A 20,188-nucleotide genomic window follows, 5' to 3' on the forward strand; every position below is an offset into this window, starting at 1 on the left:
CCACTTCCTCCCGTCTCATAACCTCCCCAGCTGCTGAGGACACTTCTGCCCGGTGAGATGGGGCTGCCAAGCACTGTGGTACTTGGGAGTCTCGGTGTTTTAACAAACCACAGTGTGTTTGGAGGTTTTCTTCCCTGCTTCCTGGTGCCAGCAACTCAATACCACATCCCACTGCCCCAGCCTTTTCTCATTTTATCGTCTTTCCCTCTGAAAGCTACAACTCTTTATTTTGTCTCATTGATCTTTGCTTGGTCCAACTTACAGGTGGCCCCATTTCCTTCACACTCATAAAAGAGTGAAATTGCAGCTGGTTTGAACTATCTCCTGGCCTTAACAAGACACCAGAGGTGGGTACACCCGGCCGAAAGTCAGGCTGCCGGTATTAGCAAGAAAAGAAGACGTCACAGAAAAGGAAACAAGGTCAATAACTGGCTGAGCAGAGTGTCTGTGCTAATTCCTTGTTCAATGTGACAGTCTTCAGGCTAAATCATTCATTTTGTTAAATAACAGCTACCATTTAGTGAGCTCTTTTTCCGGATCAGGCACTGTCCTCATTGCTTTTTACATTATCTTATTTAATTCTCATCGCACTGATATTATTCTCTATTTTATTGCTCAGGCATCAGAGAGTTAAAAGCTATGTCCAAGGTCACACCCCGATAAATGAAAAGGTGGGGTTTAAACCCAGATCTAGCTGACTTGGGCTTCCCTGGTGGCTCAGATGGTAACAAATCCGCCTGCAGTATGGGAGACCTGGGTTCAATCCCTGGCTTGGGAAGATCCCCTGGAGGACGGCATGGCAACCCACTCCAGCATTTTTGCCTGGAGACTCCCATAGACAGAGGAGCCTGGTGGGCAACAGTCCGTGGAGTCGCAAAGAGTCAGACATGACTGAGCCACTAAGCAGAGCATAGCAGGAATTGACATAAAACCCCAGCTCTCAATCTCTCCTCTCCTAGCTGCACTGATTCTACCTTATGCTAGTGAACAACATCACCCATGCACATCCTCCCCACAAACACATGCAGTGTGGCCTTGGGGCGAAGGGATTTGTCCTTTTAGGCCTTGTTTTATACAGTTTGTGAAATACAGAGGTACAGTGAGAGAAGGAAGGCTAAGGAGAACAGTGAAATCCTCTCTGGCCTGAAACTGCACTTCAGGAAGGAAGGAATTACTAAACTTGCTTTATCTCCTTTCTTCCAAGGCCATAAATCATTAAATCACCAGCGGAGGCAAAGCCTTGGCTTCTTGGGCTTTAGCCTTAGAATCCCCAAAGTCAGCCATCTCTGACACCGAGTCTGTCATTTAATTAAACATCTTGAAGGCATCTCCAACAGCTTGACATCAGGCCAGCTTCATATTCTTAGAAAGGGACCGTAAAGGGAGCTTGCCTGTTTTATAGTTCATTTACTGAGTTGAGCCATCTTGGCCATAGCATACGATTTGCCTTACCAAAAGGGTCCACAATCTTCACACCAGTTTAGGGAGTCAGTCACAACTCATTTTCCTAGGGCTCAGCTAGCTTCACCTATCCCTACTTCTTGAACAAAACCCACACAACACAAGTGGTTTGACAATGAGTAACTGAGGCAGAACTGGAAAGATCTGAAACCTTGGCTGGACCCATTTAAAAATGACTGAGAACTAAGAAGCGAGTAAAGAAGGCTTCTGATGAGTTGAAATAAATAGTATGAAGCAAACATGTAAGAGAAGGGCCATCTGTCTCCCCATAAAGCACCTACTCAGAACCTATTTATTCCTGTTTCACACATAATTGTAAATGTTTGCTGTCTGGTTTCCAAGACTACCACAGATTAAGGGCGAGAAACAGATATCTAGCGGAGACTTAAATCAAGAAGGAAACTTAAATCAAGAAGGAAAAAGAGCTGACAGCAACACAGAAGACCAAAAAAAAAAAAAAAGTTTAAATAGACTGAAGAGCTCAAAAACCACTGTTTTAGGGTGGTATTTAGTGCCCAAAATAGCTCTTTACATCTCAATTTCTAAACACTCATATCATAGAACCATATGCTGCTGCTAAGTCGCTTCAGTTGTGTCCGACTCTGTGCGACCCATAGACATCAGCCCACCAGGCTCCCGTCCCTGGGATTCTCCAGGCAAGAACACTGGAGTGGGTTGCCATTTCCTTCTCCAATGCATGAAAGTGAAAAATGAAAGTGAAGTCGCTCAGTCGTGTCCCACTCTGTGTGACCCCATAGACAGCAGCCCACCGGGCTCCCCTGTCCCTGGGATTCTCCAGGCAAGAACACTGGAGTGGGTTGCCATTTAATAGGACCATATAATTATACTCAAAATGATGACCCTGAAATTAATTATGCTCAGAAGAAAGCAAGAATTTCCATATCAAATTTTAGAAATATGTCTATCACAAATGGTACAAAAGAATGAAACAAATTTCCTTTTTAGGGGTTAAAGGAATAAACCTGGGACTATCCAGAACCTTTAGCTTAACAAAGCAAAACATCCCCCTGCCCAGGGTTTTACTGTTCCAGGAGCCTTTTGTGAATAGAGTTTCTTTTCACAGCTTTGTAAGTGACTTTCATGCTCCAGCGCTTTGCATATAACGGCATGAACAATGGAAGTGCCACGTTTCCAATGTGATGAGTAAAACTAATAACCAGAATACAGGTCAAATTCTGTTACAACAAATACTACTACCATAAAAATCACTTAAGCATCGCTGTTATCTCTAACCCCCTGTCAATTGCTCATTTATTTCAAGCAACAGTCATTACAGCAAAATTGGGGTATAATAAAAGGAAACTGGACCCTCTCCACAAGTTGAGTATAACACAATTTAACCTGTAGTAACAGAGTCTCCCTTGTATTTCTCCAGTTCTTTGCTGCAAGAAGAATAAACCTCATAAAACCAGCCTGGGAAGCTGGTATTTAGTAGTTGTTGCTAGGAAAAGAAAGAATTCAGAAGCAAAGAACACATGGAGCTGTGCGGCAAACTCTCATCAGGGAATTTGGTCTCCAGGGCCACTTTTGACCTTAATCCACGTCAGAGCCACCCACCACAGAGTCGCTTGCTTCTAATAGTGATGTAATGCATATATTAAGCCCTGGAATGGAAACATGATTCATTTCCCATGGGTCATTGAGCACTTTGTGGCAACTCAGCCCTCATCTGATGACCCTAAGATAAAAGAAATTTATAAGCATGGGACTGGAACTATCCCTTCTTCCAAGATGCACTGCTTTGAACACTGCATGATTGTAAAAGCACATGCCCTGTTGATTATAGATAGAAATGATCTAAGTTAACCAACTGCATTCCACCTGGTTATATGGAAATGATCTAAGTTAACCAACTGCATTCCACCTGGTTATACAGGCAAGGATTTTCCCCTGCCTATCTAATTTTTGCTTGTAGTAATGATGAGTTTTGTCATTTGCTACTGTTTTTTTTCCTACTTTCTTTTCTTTCATGCATTCTTTCTTTTACTTAAGTACTTTTTATGACTACATGACAACTAGTATTCTGTAACACCCTTAGCAGCTGCTGCTGCTGCTGCTAAGTCGCTTCAGTCGTGTCCGACCCTGTGTGACCCCATAGACGGCAGCCCAACCAGGCTCCCCCGTCCCTGGGATTCTCCAGGCAAGAACACTGGAGTGGGTTGCCATTTCCTTCTCCAATGCATGAAAGTGAAAAGTGAAAGTGAAGTCACTCAGTCATGTCCGACTCTTAGCAACCCCATGGACTACAGGCTACCAGGCTCCTCCGTCCATGGGATTTTCCAGGCAAGAGTACTGGAGTGGGGTGCCATTGCCTTCTCCAACACCCTTAGCAGCAGAAGGGATTAAATTGCAGCTCGTGTCTGAACAATACAGTCAGCAATAGGAAAAGGAGAGGGGAGGGAGAGGGAAATTGTCCACCTTTTCCTGATGATAATGCCTGGCTCAGACCCAGACTCACATCATACTCTGAAGAAGTTCATAAATTCTGGGCACTGCTCAGTGTGAGGAGGCAGGCAGTTTCCCTGCATGCCTCAGGGTGAGATGAATGGTCTGCTGAAGTCATGCCATTACAGGGTACGTTCACCCCTGCCTGCTCTCTCTCCCCAAGCCAGAGAGTAGTTCAACACGTACATGTCCCAGGCCAGGAGTTCAGGTTACGAGGAGCCTGAGTGCTTGGCTCTTGAAAACACGGGGTCCAGGTGTAGTCCTCTGGCTTAAGGGTGGCTGTTTGCTGCCTCGCCATTTGTATGAGGACATCGGGAAACTGCAGGTGTTAATTGGAAGGAACTTTTCTGTGTTTGGTTTCTCTCCACACGTCCAGGCTTCTAGGACCTTTTGACCCAGTTGTATGACTATCCCAGTGTCACACTGAGCCTGTTCCAAGTGGGAAGAACCATGACAGACAAGTAAGATTGCTCCTTGGTTTGTTGGGGCGGGGGGGCAGGGGTGATGGTGGTGGTGGTGAGAGTTAGCGTGGTGACTGTGGGTGGAGATGATGGTAAAGAAATCACTGATAACAATAAAAATGGGTATTTTTCCTCAGCACTTAACCCACTTTCCCATTTGCTAACAGGTGGGTGTGATCTATTTTCCCCAAACTCCTTTTTTCCCTCTGGCCTGTGTGGCCTGAGATACTGGCCTGTCTGATCAAAAAAGGGTATTCCTTCTGAGGCCGTACCTAGCCCACTTACGGCCAAACTATACTTGCCTGTTGATTTACTCAAAGCTAGGTTGCCTTTTAAACCTCTCTCCCCGCCTCTGGCATGAGGACAAGACATGTGGAGGAAGAATTAGGTCACCTGGGGGTCCACTCTTGCATCTGGTTAAGTGGTGTAGAGAAGCCAAGATTTCTAGAAGCGTCTGGTCTTTTGCCGTTTCTGAGATGGTGAGAAAATCCATCTGGAGTGTTTATGCCCTTCTTGATAGCCAGGCAATGGGCTTTCTTTCATATTGTGCTCCAGAAGCCAGTCTCCGCCCTCAGAAGAGACAATTTTATGATGACTTACTTCCCAGTAATCACTGGAATGGTCTCACGAGGTCGTGCACGACTGTGGCGTTTCTTCGGGCCTGGCACGCCATCAGATGGCAGACCTGCGGAACATATGAGAGGCTGGCCTGGCTCACAGGGCAGGCAGAGTGAGCCAGAGTTCAGGCTCCCCCTGCCTTTCATCCTCCCGCCCTCCTTCCTCTGCCCCTCCACCTCCTCTTCCGGCCTCCCCATCTGGAAACTATGAGCCTCATGGATTCCAGGCACCAATTCTCAGATTTCAGATGTTTGGGAAATTTCTTTGCTTGGGTCATTCTTCAAGAGTAAGAGAATTCAATTTGGGAGGAAAAACAGCTGAGACCCTTCCACAGAAGAGAAAATGAATAAGGTGGGGTACGTATCCATCCCCTCGCCACTCCAAACCCCCATACAATGTCTGATTTCAGAAGAAATATTGAAATTCCCTCCTGGGAGGGGACAGAATGGAAAAAATAAAGTCTGCACTCATAAAAGCATATTTTTCTCCCTCCTGGGGTATAAACAACACTGGCATTAGATAATAGGATGTAATTGATTTTGTGTATGGCATCTGTTGAGGAAGAGGAGGGTCTGTGGAGGGTGGACCTAAGAGTGATGGAATGAAGTGAAAAGTAAAACGTAGCCGAAACTGTTAGGGAGAAACTATAACATTAAGAGCCACTTAACCCCAGTGTTACAGCTCCAGGACAAAGAACAGTGTGTGGTCCTCTGTCCTCAGGAAATGGAATGAGCTTCCTCCTGAGACTTACTTTTAGAAGCGGACAGACTGGGTTCTAGTACTGGCTCTGTTCTTAAGTAAGTCTGAGGAATTAAATCAGCAGCTGGATCCACCTGTGGGGCTTAGTCCCCGACACACAGGAGGGGCTTCATAAGTGGCAGCTCACCACTGTGTAGTGATGACCACCCCTCCTCAAAATGGAGCCCGCCCGGGGCTGTGGATGGAGCCTGTCCTCATCTTGCCCCACACTGGCTTGTCTCTTCAGCCTCTAGCTCCCCTGAGGGCTACTTTCGCAGCCCTCTCTACACACCTGCCCAACTACACTTTCATATCTGTACTTCTTTAAAGTTTGTATTGTTTGTTCACCACTGTACTGCTGATTGCCTGACACAAAATAGACGTTCAGAAATATTTGTGGACTGACATCTTGATAGCATTCGTATCCATAGTTACTCCAGATATTACATCTTGACGCAGAAAACTGGGCAACACCTTTAGCGACATCTACCCCAGCATGCGGAGAAGGCGATGGCACCCCACTCCAGTACTCTTGCCTGGAAAATCCCGTGGACCGAGGAGCCTGGTGGGCTGCAGTCCATGGGGTCGCTAAGAGTTGGACACGACTGAAAGACTTCACTTTCACTTTTCACTTTCATGCATTGGAGAAGGAAATGGCAACCCACTCCAGTGTTCTTGCCTGGAGAATCCCAGGGACGGGGGAGCCTGGTGAGCTGCCGTCTATGGGGTCACACAGGGTCGGACACGACTGAAGCGACTTAGTAGCAGCAGCAGCAGCATGAGTGCCCAACTCGTGTGGTGGCATCAAAAGGTACCTTCCTTCAGAAGAGGGAAGAGAGTTATGAAACCTAAGGGTCATCCCTGCTCTGCCACTAACAAGCTGTGCAGCACGTGGCAGGTCAGCTTCCATCTCTCAATACTCGTAAAATGAGGGCTAGAGTCAGCTGGACTGGAGGATCTCTCTGTCTCCCTGGCTCTAACATTGTAAGGTCTTAACAAAGCTGCAAGTGACAGCGGGAATGGAAAGATGCTTCCTCTGAGAATCCCAGCCCTTCTTCCTGTGTGTGTGTGTGTAGACGTGTCCATGCAGATGTGTGAGCATGGGGTGGGGAGGAGCACCCGAACTGGGGCTGCCCAGGAGAATTAGACTCATGTAGACTTCATGAGAGTGACATTTGCCCAAATATACTTTGGGCGTAATATCCCAGTTACCCCCAGTTTCCTATGTTGAAATCTTAACTCCCAGTGTAATGGTGTTACTCCTTTATGGAGTAATTAGGTCATGAGTGTGAGCTCTCACGTGAGTGTTCAAGAAGTCAGCATTCTGCAGCCCACTAGAGGGCCCTCACCAGGACCTGGCTGGGACCTCAGACTTCAGCCTGCTGGGCTGTGAGAAATGAAGGAATTCCTCTTGAAGAGCCATCCGGTTCATGGTGTGGTGTTACTGCAGGCCGAGCAGACTGACACCAGAAGTGCATAAGCCGTGGCAAACTGCAGTAGTTGAGTAGACGGGCGAGCGGAAGAGTGGGCTAGACGACGCTGAGCGGGTTTCTTTCTTGTGGGACCTCCCAAACCTTTTCATACATTCAGTTGCACTGTGGAACCTCAAGAAAGAGTAGGCCATTCTTTTAAGGCATTCCCTCTAACAGTTTTAGGAAGCACTGATTTAGGGCTGAGCCCAGCTGACTTCATTTAACTGGGGAAAAAACTGAGGCCTAAAGAGATGAAATGATTGCCTAAGGTCATATGGCTATTGGGAAACCTAAGCTTCTGCCTTGCTTTAGCTACTCTCTCCCAGAACAGAAAGTCTGTTTATTGGCCCAAGAGTCCACATTAGAACATTCTAGGGGACACCCCAAGAGTCCTTCTTTGATACCGAAGAGAAGCACTGCATAGGCTGGGGTTCTTACTCTAGGTCCAGAGCAGACATTAGCATTGAGCCTTCTGCAAGCTTTCTTGTCAGAGTGGCACCAGCTGGAACCAAGCTATGGTTCTCTCTCACTCTCCCTACATATTTATAGTTCTCTCTCTCTCTGGTTCTCTCTCCCCCCAACATGTGGGCTCTCTTTTCCAGGCTGCATTCTGGGGTTACTGTTGGGACAAGTAAAAGCTGCACTGGCCACTATGGAGACCCCTACTGTAACAGCACAGCACGCATCGGGGTGAAGGTGCTCAGTAAGCCTTGTAGATAGGTCAGCCCTTTTGTTCCCAGCTTAACAGTTACATCCATTTCCAGCACTAGGAAATTAAGGTCACTAAAGAAAGGCATTTGTGTTTGGCCTCTAACAGAGTTGACTATGGACCATTCTCAAACGCCTTCCTTGGTGCTTTAGCCTTGAACCTTCAGATGCACTTGTGGGGGCATCAGTGTGGCAGGCAGCAGAACAGGAATGGGAGATGTCAGTGAATGTGTGTGTGTGTTGTGTGTGTGTGTGTGTGCGCGTGCGTGTGCATGCATGAAACACTGGAGGAAAATGTGGGCACACTGGGAAGAACGCACACTTGGCACCCGTCCAAACTGCCATTCTTCAAGGATGAGGTCAACATTTACTTGAGGAAAGGGTGGCAGGCACCTTTCTCTGAGTGTGGTGCACAGGCAGTCGAGGCAGTTCCCACTTGCATTCCACACACTCACAGAGACAAAAGCCCTGACTCCCCTTTTTAGAAAAGACCATCTGTTGTTATTCCAAATTATTCTTTTGGGGTCTCGTCCCACCCACTTCCAAATGGCTGTTAGAGCATCCCTTGCAGTTCCACACAAGTATCTCCCTGAAAGGACTTTTTGAAAGTATGGTTCTCTACCTCATTACAATTTTAGTGACACTTTGACACCAGCACTCACCCCTAACCGACTGGACATGAGTACACGTGTGTGTGTCGTCAGGCTGATGGTTTAGTGATGACGCTGTTCCTTAGATAGAAAGCATGCGGGATACTCCCCATGTGGTCACAGGCTGTCTCCTAGTAGGGTTCATGCCCTTCCAAGTAAGGAAGAGACACAGGGTGGTGTTTTCTTAGGCGATTATTAGATCCAGTGGAATGTAACGAGAGCACTGCTCAACAATAAGGAATAAATATCTCCACTTGCTGGAGCAGCTGTCTTTCCTCTGCCTCCTCCTTCTCACCCCTTTCCTTAGCTGTTTCTGGCCCTTTCTCTCCCGGGGACAAAGGTACATCACCAGAGGAGCTCATGGACACAAACATGCCTGGAAAACGCAATTGCCTGAGTGGTCCCCAATTCTAATTATGATGTTGCACGTCTTTCAAGGATTTCGTTCCTAGGAATGCACATCACCTATGGCCTTGAACCAGATTTACCACCATCTCATTTCAGGGACTGTTAGCCTGATAGAACAGAGCAACAAGACAGCCAGGTACTGAGGGGGAAAAAATCACTTCAATTGTTTTGCAGAGATTAATGAAACAACTACTCAGGTCAATTGGATTATGCATTTTAAAAAAGAGGTTTTGTAGGCACAGCTGGAATGAAATCCTCGTGTGACCTTGAGCTTAGGGTCCTTGTACTAACACCAAATCCAAAGATTTGCTAATGAAGACTCAAGATGCTGACACGTCCAATAATATGCTTCCAGTTGGATTCCTTTCCCTGCAGTGGTGGCCAAGTTCCACTCTACCTTTTACCCAAACTCTCTCTTTCTAAAATAAAGACAGGTTCTTTTTTGAGTGAAATAATAGATCGGAATGCCTGGGCTGGGTCTCACATTTATAAGTCACTTTAAACAAGTAACTTACAGACCTTGTGCCTCTATTTCCTCACCTCTAAAATGGGGGTAATAATAGAACCTACCTTTCTGGGTTGACGAGATGACCAATAAGAATACGCATGGCAAGTGCTTACTATAGTGCCTGGCACATAGTAACTCCTCAAGAAATAAGGTAGTTGTGATTAATATTAGCATTATTATAATAAATTGATTGATGAAGGATAACAAAGACTTGGGGAGGAAAAGGGCTTGGAAAGGAAATTTGGCTATATTCAATCTTATGTCTAGAAATCTAACTGAAAGAAATACGACACATGTTAAGTTTTTTTGTTTTTTTGTTTTTTTGTTTTTTTTTGCATGAGAGTGTCCAAGTAGCATTGTATTTAATGGCAAATGTCTGGCAATGACCTAAGTATCCATCAACAGAAGACTAGCTAACTATCTTAGAATTCTTCCATGTAGAACAGGGGTCCCCAACCTCCAGGATCTAATGCCTGATGATCTGAGGTGGAGCTGATGTAGAGTGCCAAAAAAATATAATGCACTGGAATCGTCCCCAAGCTATCCTCCCACCCCTGGTTTGTGGAAAAACTGTCTTCCACAAAACCAGTCCCTAGGGGGGCCACTGACGTAGAGGACTCCTCTACAGAAAATCGAGGTGGGTTTCTCACTGCCTGCTCAGCTCAGCCAACAATTCTTTTGAAAATCACCGAGACCTCTGTATTTAGACTGGCAATCATAGATTTCCTTCCTGCAATCACAGGATATTCTCTGAGATGCTAATGAGATGAATTTGTTTTACTGGGAAGAATGGATTTGCATCACTCAAGCCAAACTGAAGAGGCACAAACCCTGAAGAGGAAGGGATTAATGGGCTTGGCTGAAGGATGCCCAGGTTCCTAGTGCAATCCCATCTTCTTCCTGTGACCTTCAAGTCACTGGGGTCGCTAGGGCGAAGGAAATGAGTTAAGGACCTGACTTCTGGTCACTGGAAATGCTCCTCAGAGCTCCCTACCATGAGAGGAAGAAAAATTCATCTCTTTGGCCATTAAAACAGAGGAAGTGAAATGACGTTCCCCATCCCCTGTGGCTCTGCAATCCCAACCCCTTGGTCTTCTCCCTGGGGTTTACCTACTCCCTGTAGCCAGAAACACTAGCCTGTGACTTGAGCCCGACACGATTCAGCCACCTGGCCACTTTCCAGCCTTTGCTCCTCCAAAGTAAATCCTCATTCCTGCTGTGTCTCGTTTCTACCAGCCAGGAGCACTCATCAGCAGCCTCTTCCTCAAAACAAGAGCCATCACTCTTCATCCGAGGTTTTTGTTTGTGTTTTTTCTCTATCCCTGGGTTACTCTGTACATCTTCTCCCCGGACCCCATTTTCCTTGCAGGCAGGCTCCATTTAATCTCAATTTCACGAAGAAGAGGAGAGAGCAGAGAAGCCCCTTTGGGGCAATCTATACCTGTAAACTCTACCTCCTATTATAATGGCCCCATTAAATATATCCTTGAACACTCCATTTTGACCTTGACCCTTCAGAGTTCTTCCTCCTTCCCTTTTAGAGGCAAAGTGAAAAAGCTGGAGAGAAGACCTCTGCCCCCTTTAGAAGTTAAGAGCATGCAACAAACAATGAGCTTGAAAGCATATTGAAAAAACAACCGCGATACTGAGTGCCGTTAGCAAAGACGCGCACAAGCTGGAGGGACAGGCAGATTCCAGCCTCAAACTGCCCTGAATGCAGATTATCCCCGGCTGCCTCTTAAGAGCTATTGTAAGTCAAGTCTGACCTTTCCTCTAGCTCCCATTTTGACACAGTTTTTAATGAATGTCGACACCTACATGTGAAGTGAGACAAGACTGAATCCTTGGCATCTCGAGTCTCTTGCCCCCTGTAGCCAATTTCCTCATTAATGTGAACTGGAGGTTGTGTTTCCCCATGCAGTGCCAGACTAGGCCAGCAGGGGTCGTCTGACATTGGTTGCTTTTAACCCACAATGACCGACTCTATCACTATGGCTATGTGAACGTGAAGTGAGGAGCTAAGGAGCCATGGTTTGAGACAGCAGAACTCATAGGTATAAATAGTGCTTCCATTTCTGGAGTAAGACTATAAACACTTCAGCCCACATGGCATCGGTTTTCCTTATCTACAATGAAGTCCTTGGCTTAATCCTGTTTTCATGTTTACGCAGAAAATACATTCTATAAGGGAGTTACCTTAATCCAGGAGCTTGGATCTTCCAGATTTCTGTCTGAAACAATTTGTCAATTACCGTTCTGTCCCTAAAGAAGATGCCAGGAGATCCAAAAGCGATGTTAATTAAAAAAAAAAGTCGGTGTCTAAAAAAGCAAAATAAATGTCTTATAGGTGCTATGGTAAAGAAGAGCATGAGTTTAGCACTTACGGATCTTTTTTAAGATTGGAGTTTCAAACAGTGGGTCTTTACATTTTCCTTGAATGCATTTTTATTGTGGATGATTATTAGGTACAATAATTATTAATTACCTAAGGAAAGTATTGTGCCTTCCAGTTTTCAAAGCCCTTTCACACATTATCTCATCTGGTCCTTTATTGAAAGAAAGAAATTGTTAGTCTCATTTCATAGCCAATGAAATTGAGGCTCAGAAAGATAAAGAGAGTTGCCTGAAATCACACAGCTCGTAGTGTCAGAGTGGACAATTTTCCATGCCAATACAGCAATGAAAGTCCATGTATAGTAACAGACTTTACCAGGTGCAAACAATTCTATAATGCAACCCTATTATGAACTATATCAATGCTTTTTTGCATCACTTAACCTATTTTTACTTATTAGTATCTATTTATATCTTGTTGCTATGCTGGAGAGTAATAATACTCTAATTTCCTTAAATTATGGAATGCATGCTTTTCATTAAGTTGCACATTCCTTGCCTTCCCATGGCCCTATTCTACGTTCTGTTCTTGGATGAGATGGCAGGAAGTGGGAAGAATCCAGCCTCCCAGGATTCACAAATTCTATCTTCAACAGGCTGCCTCTGCCAGCGAGAGAAGACCAAATCGGTTTTTAACCCTCAAAACAATATGAAGAGTTAGGTACTGTTATTTTTCCAGATGAGGAAAAAGGCAGAGAGAGACCTTTATGTGCTGGAGCTAAGATTTGTACTCAGGGAGCTGGACCCTGTGGGCCCAACGCAGAAACCTCCAGGTGGCACAAGGAGGTAACAGGAAGGACTCTAGAATGTCCCATGAGACACCGGGAGCTTCTCAGTGCAAAATGAAAAGGGGTATACGGCTATGCCTTGGATGAGAGATATGTTAACAGATTTTTTTTTTAAATCAGGAAATACAGATTTAAAGGAAGTTTACATGATTTTGATGCTAAACATTCTGAGCTGTTCAGGTTCTCTTAGCATCTCACTTCACTTTCTCCCTCCCTTTTAATTAGAGGATTAATGACCCCACGCACAGTTCAGGAAAGACTCCTGAAGCTCAGTTATCTGTGACCTCCACAACCTGAGAACCTAGTGTGTGGAGGATTTTGCAGTGTCTCTGAAATGGGTGTTTCAGATAGTCTATCTAACAAAGAGTGCCGTAGCAGCCACCTGCCCCTTCCCGGGGTTGGGAATATGCCCCGCCTCCTAGCTCCAGGAATAGGGCCTGATTGGTCTAAAGGAAGTCCCTTTGTCAGTGAGTGGTTCAGAATGAGATGTGACCTGCTGGGGCTTCTGGGAGATTTCCTCAGAGTTGGGAGAGGGCCATTAGAAGGTTCCAAGGCATTACCTCTCCTCTTTCCCCATTTGGTGTGTGAATTGACTTATTAATATTTTTACTTGTAATTGTCATTATTAATTAATATCATTAAATTAACATTAATTAATAAACAGGAACTTCCTTTAAAATGGAGTCAGGGGACATCTCTAGCAGTCCCTGGTTAAGACTCCACTTTTTCGCTGCAGAGGGTGTGGGTTCGATCTCTGGTTGGGGAACTAAGATCCCACGTGCAGCAAAGCAGCACAGCCAAAGTTTTAAAAATTGAGTCAGGAGCCCAGAGAGGGTGCTCTCATGCTCTGCTACTCAAGGTCAACTGCATGACCCATAGGAAGAAGCATAACCTTGCACTCCCAAACAGGAAGTGCAACTACTGGACTTTGCTCAGCCAACAACCCAGCCAATGAGAAATGCAACATTGAACTTCTACTTTTCCTGAACTTCTACTTTTTTCCAATGAACTTTCCCTTCGCAACAGCCCCTCCTAGTCCCCTGCTTTTTCCTATAAGAGCAGGCTCCCTCCCTTTGTTCTCCAGAAACGCCTATGTTTCACCATAGATTGCATGTCCTGAATTGCAATTCTTTGCAAAATTTTGATGGTAAAATAACTTGCTATTTTAATAGTTTTAGGGAAAGAGGTGCCTGGATGTGACCCGGGCTCCCGAGGAGGGAGCCAACCTGGGAAGGCAAAGCAGAAGGCAAGGCAACTTGGAACAAACTTGTTAGGACCTGTGCCTAAGATGCTTTAAATGACTTAAGGTTCTAACTCTCACAGCAGCCCCACTAGGGAAACCTGGTTAAGGCCTTTCTGAAAATAAGAAAACCAAAGCCAGGGAGATACACAGAGGTGCCCTAAAATGAGTGAATGACAGAGCTGGAGTTGCACCCAACCTGGATCTCCCTGCCTCCAAAACCTGGGCTGCCCTTCATCACACAGTCTGCCGCTCATCCAGAAGGGGAGGAAGCTATATCAGCGCCTTTCTGCGCTTGCCAAACCAGGGACTCCCCCAGTCCAGGCCTCCCTCCTTCCTTCCTCCCCACCCTTTTAGGGTAACTTCTCTGCTCAAAATGACCTTAGTCCTTCTCTCCCACCAAAGAAATTCTTCCCATCCTTCAAAGCCCACCTCTAGGTTGAATTCCTGTCCTGACCTTAAAAGAGATTACATCTCCTCCAGCCCCTACCAAGCTCTCTCTCAGCTGAACTTCTGACCTTGTCCTCTGGGACCCCTGTTTGGCAGTTCCCCAAGTTTGTATCATTCTTTGGGTTCTGATTTATCAACATTTAACTCTTAATGACATCATGGGATACTTCTTTCCTGCTGTGTTCTCTCATCTCTTCTCGTGTGCTCTGTGAGCCAGAACAGTTTTCTGGCTTTCCAAGAAAGTGAAAGTGAAGTAAAGTGTTAGTCGCTCAGTCATATCCCACTCTTTGCAACCCCATGGACTGTAGCCCACCAGGCTCCTCTGTCTATGCAGTTTTCCAGGCAAGAATACAAGAGTGGGCTGCCATTCCCTTCTCCAGGGGATCTTTCTGACCCAGGGATTGAACCTGGGTCTCCTGCATTGCAGGTGAATTCTTTACCATATTGTTTTCCATCCTCTGGGATCTTTGCTCAGGACACTGCCCCCTACTTGGAATGCTCTCCCTTTCTTCATTTCTACTCAGTAGTAAATTAATTTTTGTGTCTTATCTCCTTTAATTACCTGGGGATTTGATGAAGGAAAGATTCTAGTCAATTTCAAGGAAAGATCCTAGTCAATTTCATCTTTCTTTATATCCTCACAGCACCGAGCACAAGTCCTGGTTCATAGGAAACATTCAATAAATGTTTGTAAAATGACTAAATGAATGGCTTTTACTCAGATACGAGAAGGCTGCACCTAAACATATATTTTCAGGACCTAGGAAAAATGTCTTCTTCTTTTTAAAGCTATTTAAATAACTATTGGTTTCTCTACTGCATTTTAAATAACACTAATTTTGGTGCTTGCCCATAGGCAGTGCTGTAAAGTCTAGCTTTCTTTTTTACAATCAGTAACACTGAAAAAATTAAACCCAGAGCATGCACATGTGTGCTAACACCATTCGCTGATCTCCAAAATGTTCAGACAAGGCTCAGGCAGCCTCCACCTCCTGCACCTTCTGAGCAAAATTCAGCCGAAGACTGTCTGGGTTTGTTGGGAATGGGGGAGCTTCTGGTGGTTAATTGAAATCCACAGACACCTCCAAGACCTTGTTGCACTTAACAGTGTTGACTTTCTCTCCTGACCAGGTGTTAATAAGTAGGAAATAGAAGATACTGAAGTTTGGCTCACTCTCTTCTGCCTTAACTCCAGCCAACCAATAGTGGAAACTCAAGAATACTCAAAAGGCACAGGAAGATTTAACAAAAGCTCCTCACCACCTACTTTCCACCACTGCCAGCTCCTGACTCATAATAATCTTCAGAAATGATTTGGTGTCTTAAGAAAGTCCTCCTGGAGAAATCGTGTTGCCTGATGGTAAACGTGCAGACACTGGGAGCAAGCAGACTTGAGGTCAAGTGCACTTTCAACAGGGGCGGGGGTAAGGGGGACGGTCCTGCTATGATCTGATTGTGTCCTCCCTGCAAAATCCTAACCCCTGAAGGTGATAGCAATGGCAGGTGGGGGCTTTAGGAAGTGATCTGATCATGGGACTAGAGCCCTTGTGATTTGGGTTAGTACTCATATGAAAGAGGTCCCACATATCTCCCTTGCCCCTTCCATCATGTGAGAATATCATGAGATGCCTGTGACCCAGAAGAGGGCCCTCCTCCCATCGTGCTGGCACCCTGACCTCTGATGTCCAGCCTCCAGAATTGTAACCAACATCTGCTGGTTATAAGCTTCCCACTCTATGGTATTTCACTATAGCAGCTTGCAGGGGCCTACAGTGGGCAGTGAGCAGACTCCTGAACCTCTTGAAGCCCTAGCTTCCTCATCTGTGAAAACCTACCTCCCAAGGGCCCGACTGAAATTTAAATGGAAAGATGCTTCATAAACAGTAGCTCTTAGGATCTGCACAGACTCAGGCCATCTTCCTACTGGAATCTCATGTTGCCAACAGACTGGGTATGGAGCCACCCTCTCGCCTCTCTCCTGCCCCTCTCTAAAACAAAAAAGCAACACAGGCCATGCATTTGAGGCTATTTCTTTTCCTTCTCCAGGTGTTCACTGCCAGCCACGCTGCACACGCCCCAGTGGCTCTCATTCACTCGGGGCCCTGCAGAGGCATGTGTCTTTTGGAGACAGATGGTGAGGATTTGAGTTCCGGCTCCATCTGCGATATCCAATCTTTCCAGCTTGCCCTGAACTGTCCCAGTTTTAGCACTGAAAGTGCCACATCCCAGGGAACCTTTCAAGCCCAGGCGAAGCACAACATTTGGTCATCCTCACTCGACTCCTTAGTGGGCACTGGTTCTGACTAACCGTGCCTCTCCATACCTCCTTTTTGCAACCGTCCTTGGTGATTGGACAGCAGAAAGTGAGTTCCTGGAGCATCATGTCCCAGAAACTCAATCAGCTCTCAGGGTCCCTCTAACCCTGAGCTCACACAAAGGCAGAGCTGCCCTTGAGAATCTATGATCTCAGGGTCACCTCTTTCCTTCTGGGGTGAGGGAGCTTTGACATGCCCACATTAGGCTGAGTGCTCCAGTGACACCCTCCCCCGTGTTTCTGAGTCCCCCTTTGAAATCTTGACTCTCCCCAAGCCAAAATGAACCCGAGGACAAAGGAGGCCAGTGGGGTTGAAGGAAATGGGAGGATTTCTCCCCAGGATGCCAGCTGTAGGTTAGAGGTGAGGGGAAGGTGAACAGAAATGGGGCAGCTGCTTCTCGTTAATGAGAGCAGAGCCACTGTGTGCCCCAGGAACACATCAACAGCACTAATAAACTTGGAAATCAATCCTTGTTGCTGTGCAGGGGGTTGGACCAGGTTAGCCTGCAGCCCAGGCTTTACAACTGGACTCCCTACAGGGAACTCAGTTCCTCTTCCAGGTTGACGTTAACATAGGAGGAGACGCCACCACGAGGCTGGCTGTGCCAAGTGCCTGCTCCCAGGGCGGCTTTCTGCTTCTATTGCTCAGCACTTTATTGGTTGCTCGGGGCTTAGAATTTTGAAACAACTCTTCAAGGTAGACAGTATCAACATCTCCATTTTCCAGTGGAAAAATATAATCTAGGACTAGGAAGTCAAAGGACTTTTAACAGTGTTGCACAGCTAGTACAAAGGTAGTGATGAAGAGTGGTGGTCCAGTGGTTGGGAATTTGCCTGCCAGTGCTGCAGACATGGGTTTGATCCCTGGTCAGAGAAGATTCCACATGCCATGAGGCAATGACGCCCGTGCTCCATAACCAATGAGCCCGTGTGAGACAACGAAGGCTCAGTGCAGCCAAAAATAAATAATTTTTTATTAAAAAAAGAGCAGTGATGTTCAAACTTTTTGTATCTCAGAGCCATAACAGGAAAATGAATTCTGAGCAAATACCCCCAATGTATATGCATAATTTATTTATAAAGTATAGCCATGACTACTGTTCTATTAATTACATTATAAAATATGAAAATAAATGGTAAAATGAATGAGATCATATTTATTAACAGAAGGTCCAATATTTGCTTCTCTCACCCCAGTAGGTGATCTGTACCATTGCTGAAGTGGGCACTTTGGAAACATAAGCCCAGATGCCTATCAGAGCCAGGCAGGCAACATAAGTAAGTAAAGTGGACTGAATGTAAGAGAATCAATGGTATAGACAGTTGAGAAATGGCAACTGATTCTCAGCCTCAGTGTTGGGTCAATAGGGAGTGGTGGGGACTGTGGCAGCAATGAGAACAAATTCTTCATTTGAAGGAGTCAGCTGTCCCTCAGTTTCAGTCAAGTTGCTATATGTGGACCCAGGGTTTCCAACCTTCCAATATTTCAGTAGAAGTCAAAAATTCAGGGCTTTATGTGAAATTACACAATTTTAAGACATTAGATACTGGTTTTATTTTTTTACAAAAATCTTGGGATGCAAGTGGGTCAAAAATCAGGTTGTAGTCCTCCAAAGGTCAACCACTGGAGTAAAGGGATGAGCATGGCCTTTGCAGCCAGTCTTGATTCTACAGTTAACAGATAATTTAAACACACTGTGCTTTTGTTTGGGGGCCAGTAAGGGGGAATAACAATTTATTTTTATTATTTGAGGGTTTGCGAGGATGTTTGTGAAGCACTTATGTGCCTGGCACATAACACAGGCTCAGTGGCTTGTGCCTCCAGTCATTAGTGGGGGCCTCCTAGATCTCAGCCCTGCTGGCCACTGACCCAGTTCTCCTGCCGCTCTAGAGAGGCTTAACTAGAACACCCCCTCCCTGGCATCCAAATTCCAATTCTACACTTGGCAGAATTTATTCTCCTGTTCAGAAAGGCAGTTCTTTCCCACTCTGCTCCCTTTGTTCCCAAGAAGAATCCAGAGGGCAAAAATGAGCAGTCTTTCTCCCCAGCAGGCTGGAGTGGGAGGCAGCATGGAACCAGTCATACGCACTAGAATGAGAGTCACAGGACCTGAGCTCTAGTCCTGGCTTGGCCACTGACAAGCTCTGTGTACTTAGACAGCCTGAGCTACTCTGAGCCTCTGTTCTACCGTTTAGAAGTGGACACAGTAATATTGAACCGCAAAGAGTCATCATGCAAATGTAACATGAATACATTGTGCTGGATTTTCTCCACCTAGCTCACCCCTATCCTGTCTCCACCCTTCTCCTCCCCAGTCTGGTCCCCAGGAGGGTTCAGGGATGGGATACACCAACAGGTGAGCAGTAGATGGAAGGAGAGAGAGGCAGGGTGTGTGTGTCCCCAGCTCCCTGAGCCAGGGCCCCAGTCTACAGCCGTAGACAGTGGAGCTGTTCCCCTATGGCAGGCTGCAGCTCCTCCCAGACAGTCCAGGCTGACTGCTCCAGCTACAGCCATATCTCTCTTCTTCTTTCGTATTCCACTTCTTCCACTTCCTCCCCTTCCTCTGTCAGCAGGGTGGTAGCAGCTCTCTGGCATCACCAGCCCGAAGGGAGTTGACCAGCCACAGCTGGCTTCCTATACCCCGGCCCACACCTTTGTAAGAGGCCTCTTATTACGCTCTCCTGAACTACCCTGCTCATGCCATCTTTTCTGCCAAGATCCTGACCGTTACACATACATAGCACATGGGATATTCTTCTTCTTTTTTTTTTTTTTTTTACCTTGGAGCCTTGGATGTAGAATGAACTTAGTGTTGCTGGAATTAATTTGAAATCATAAGCTTTTCTGCTTCACCCTCAGGCTGCCAGAAAATCCAATTATCCTGATCCCTCATTCCCTGAGTGCCCCAGCCCACTGAAATCCATCCTCACTGATGGACAATTCATTCATTCACAAATGTTTGTCAGGCAGCTACCAAGTACCAGGCCTTGGATTAGGTCCTGAAGCTCTAAGTGAGATCACGCAAACAATGTCCTTGTCTTTTGGAATTTCTAGTCCCATGCCATTACGTGAGAACTGTTACCAGGAGAACAACCTTTCTGCAGGCTACCATGATACCAGCTGACAGGCTACCATGATACCAGCTGACTGGCCAGAGCTCCTTGTGGCTGACCCAATAATGCCCTCTCCGCACTATATGAATTTGTAGTAAGTATTGGCAGCCGACACCATGAGTTGCCTGATCCAATTCCCATTCAGAATCTTAGTCACCATCCAGCTCAGTTCTGGCTAATAGGACATAAGTATAAACCATCCGGAGGCTCCCGAGGAAGAACTCACTTCCCTTATAAAAAGGAACAGACTCCACTGGTATAAATATTTTTTCTCTTTTTGCCTTTTCCCTTTGCCAGCTTAGAACAAAGATGTGATGTTTGGAGGTGCAGTGACCACCTTGGCACCATGAGACAACCAGCTTACCCTCTAAGGGCAGCAGAGCAAAGAGACTGAAAGA

The sequence above is a fragment of the Bos javanicus genome, chromosome 15 (assembly GCF_032452875.1).
Source record: "Bos javanicus breed banteng chromosome 15, ARS-OSU_banteng_1.0, whole genome shotgun sequence".
Taxonomy (NCBI): Eukaryota; Metazoa; Chordata; class Mammalia; order Artiodactyla; family Bovidae; genus Bos; species Bos javanicus.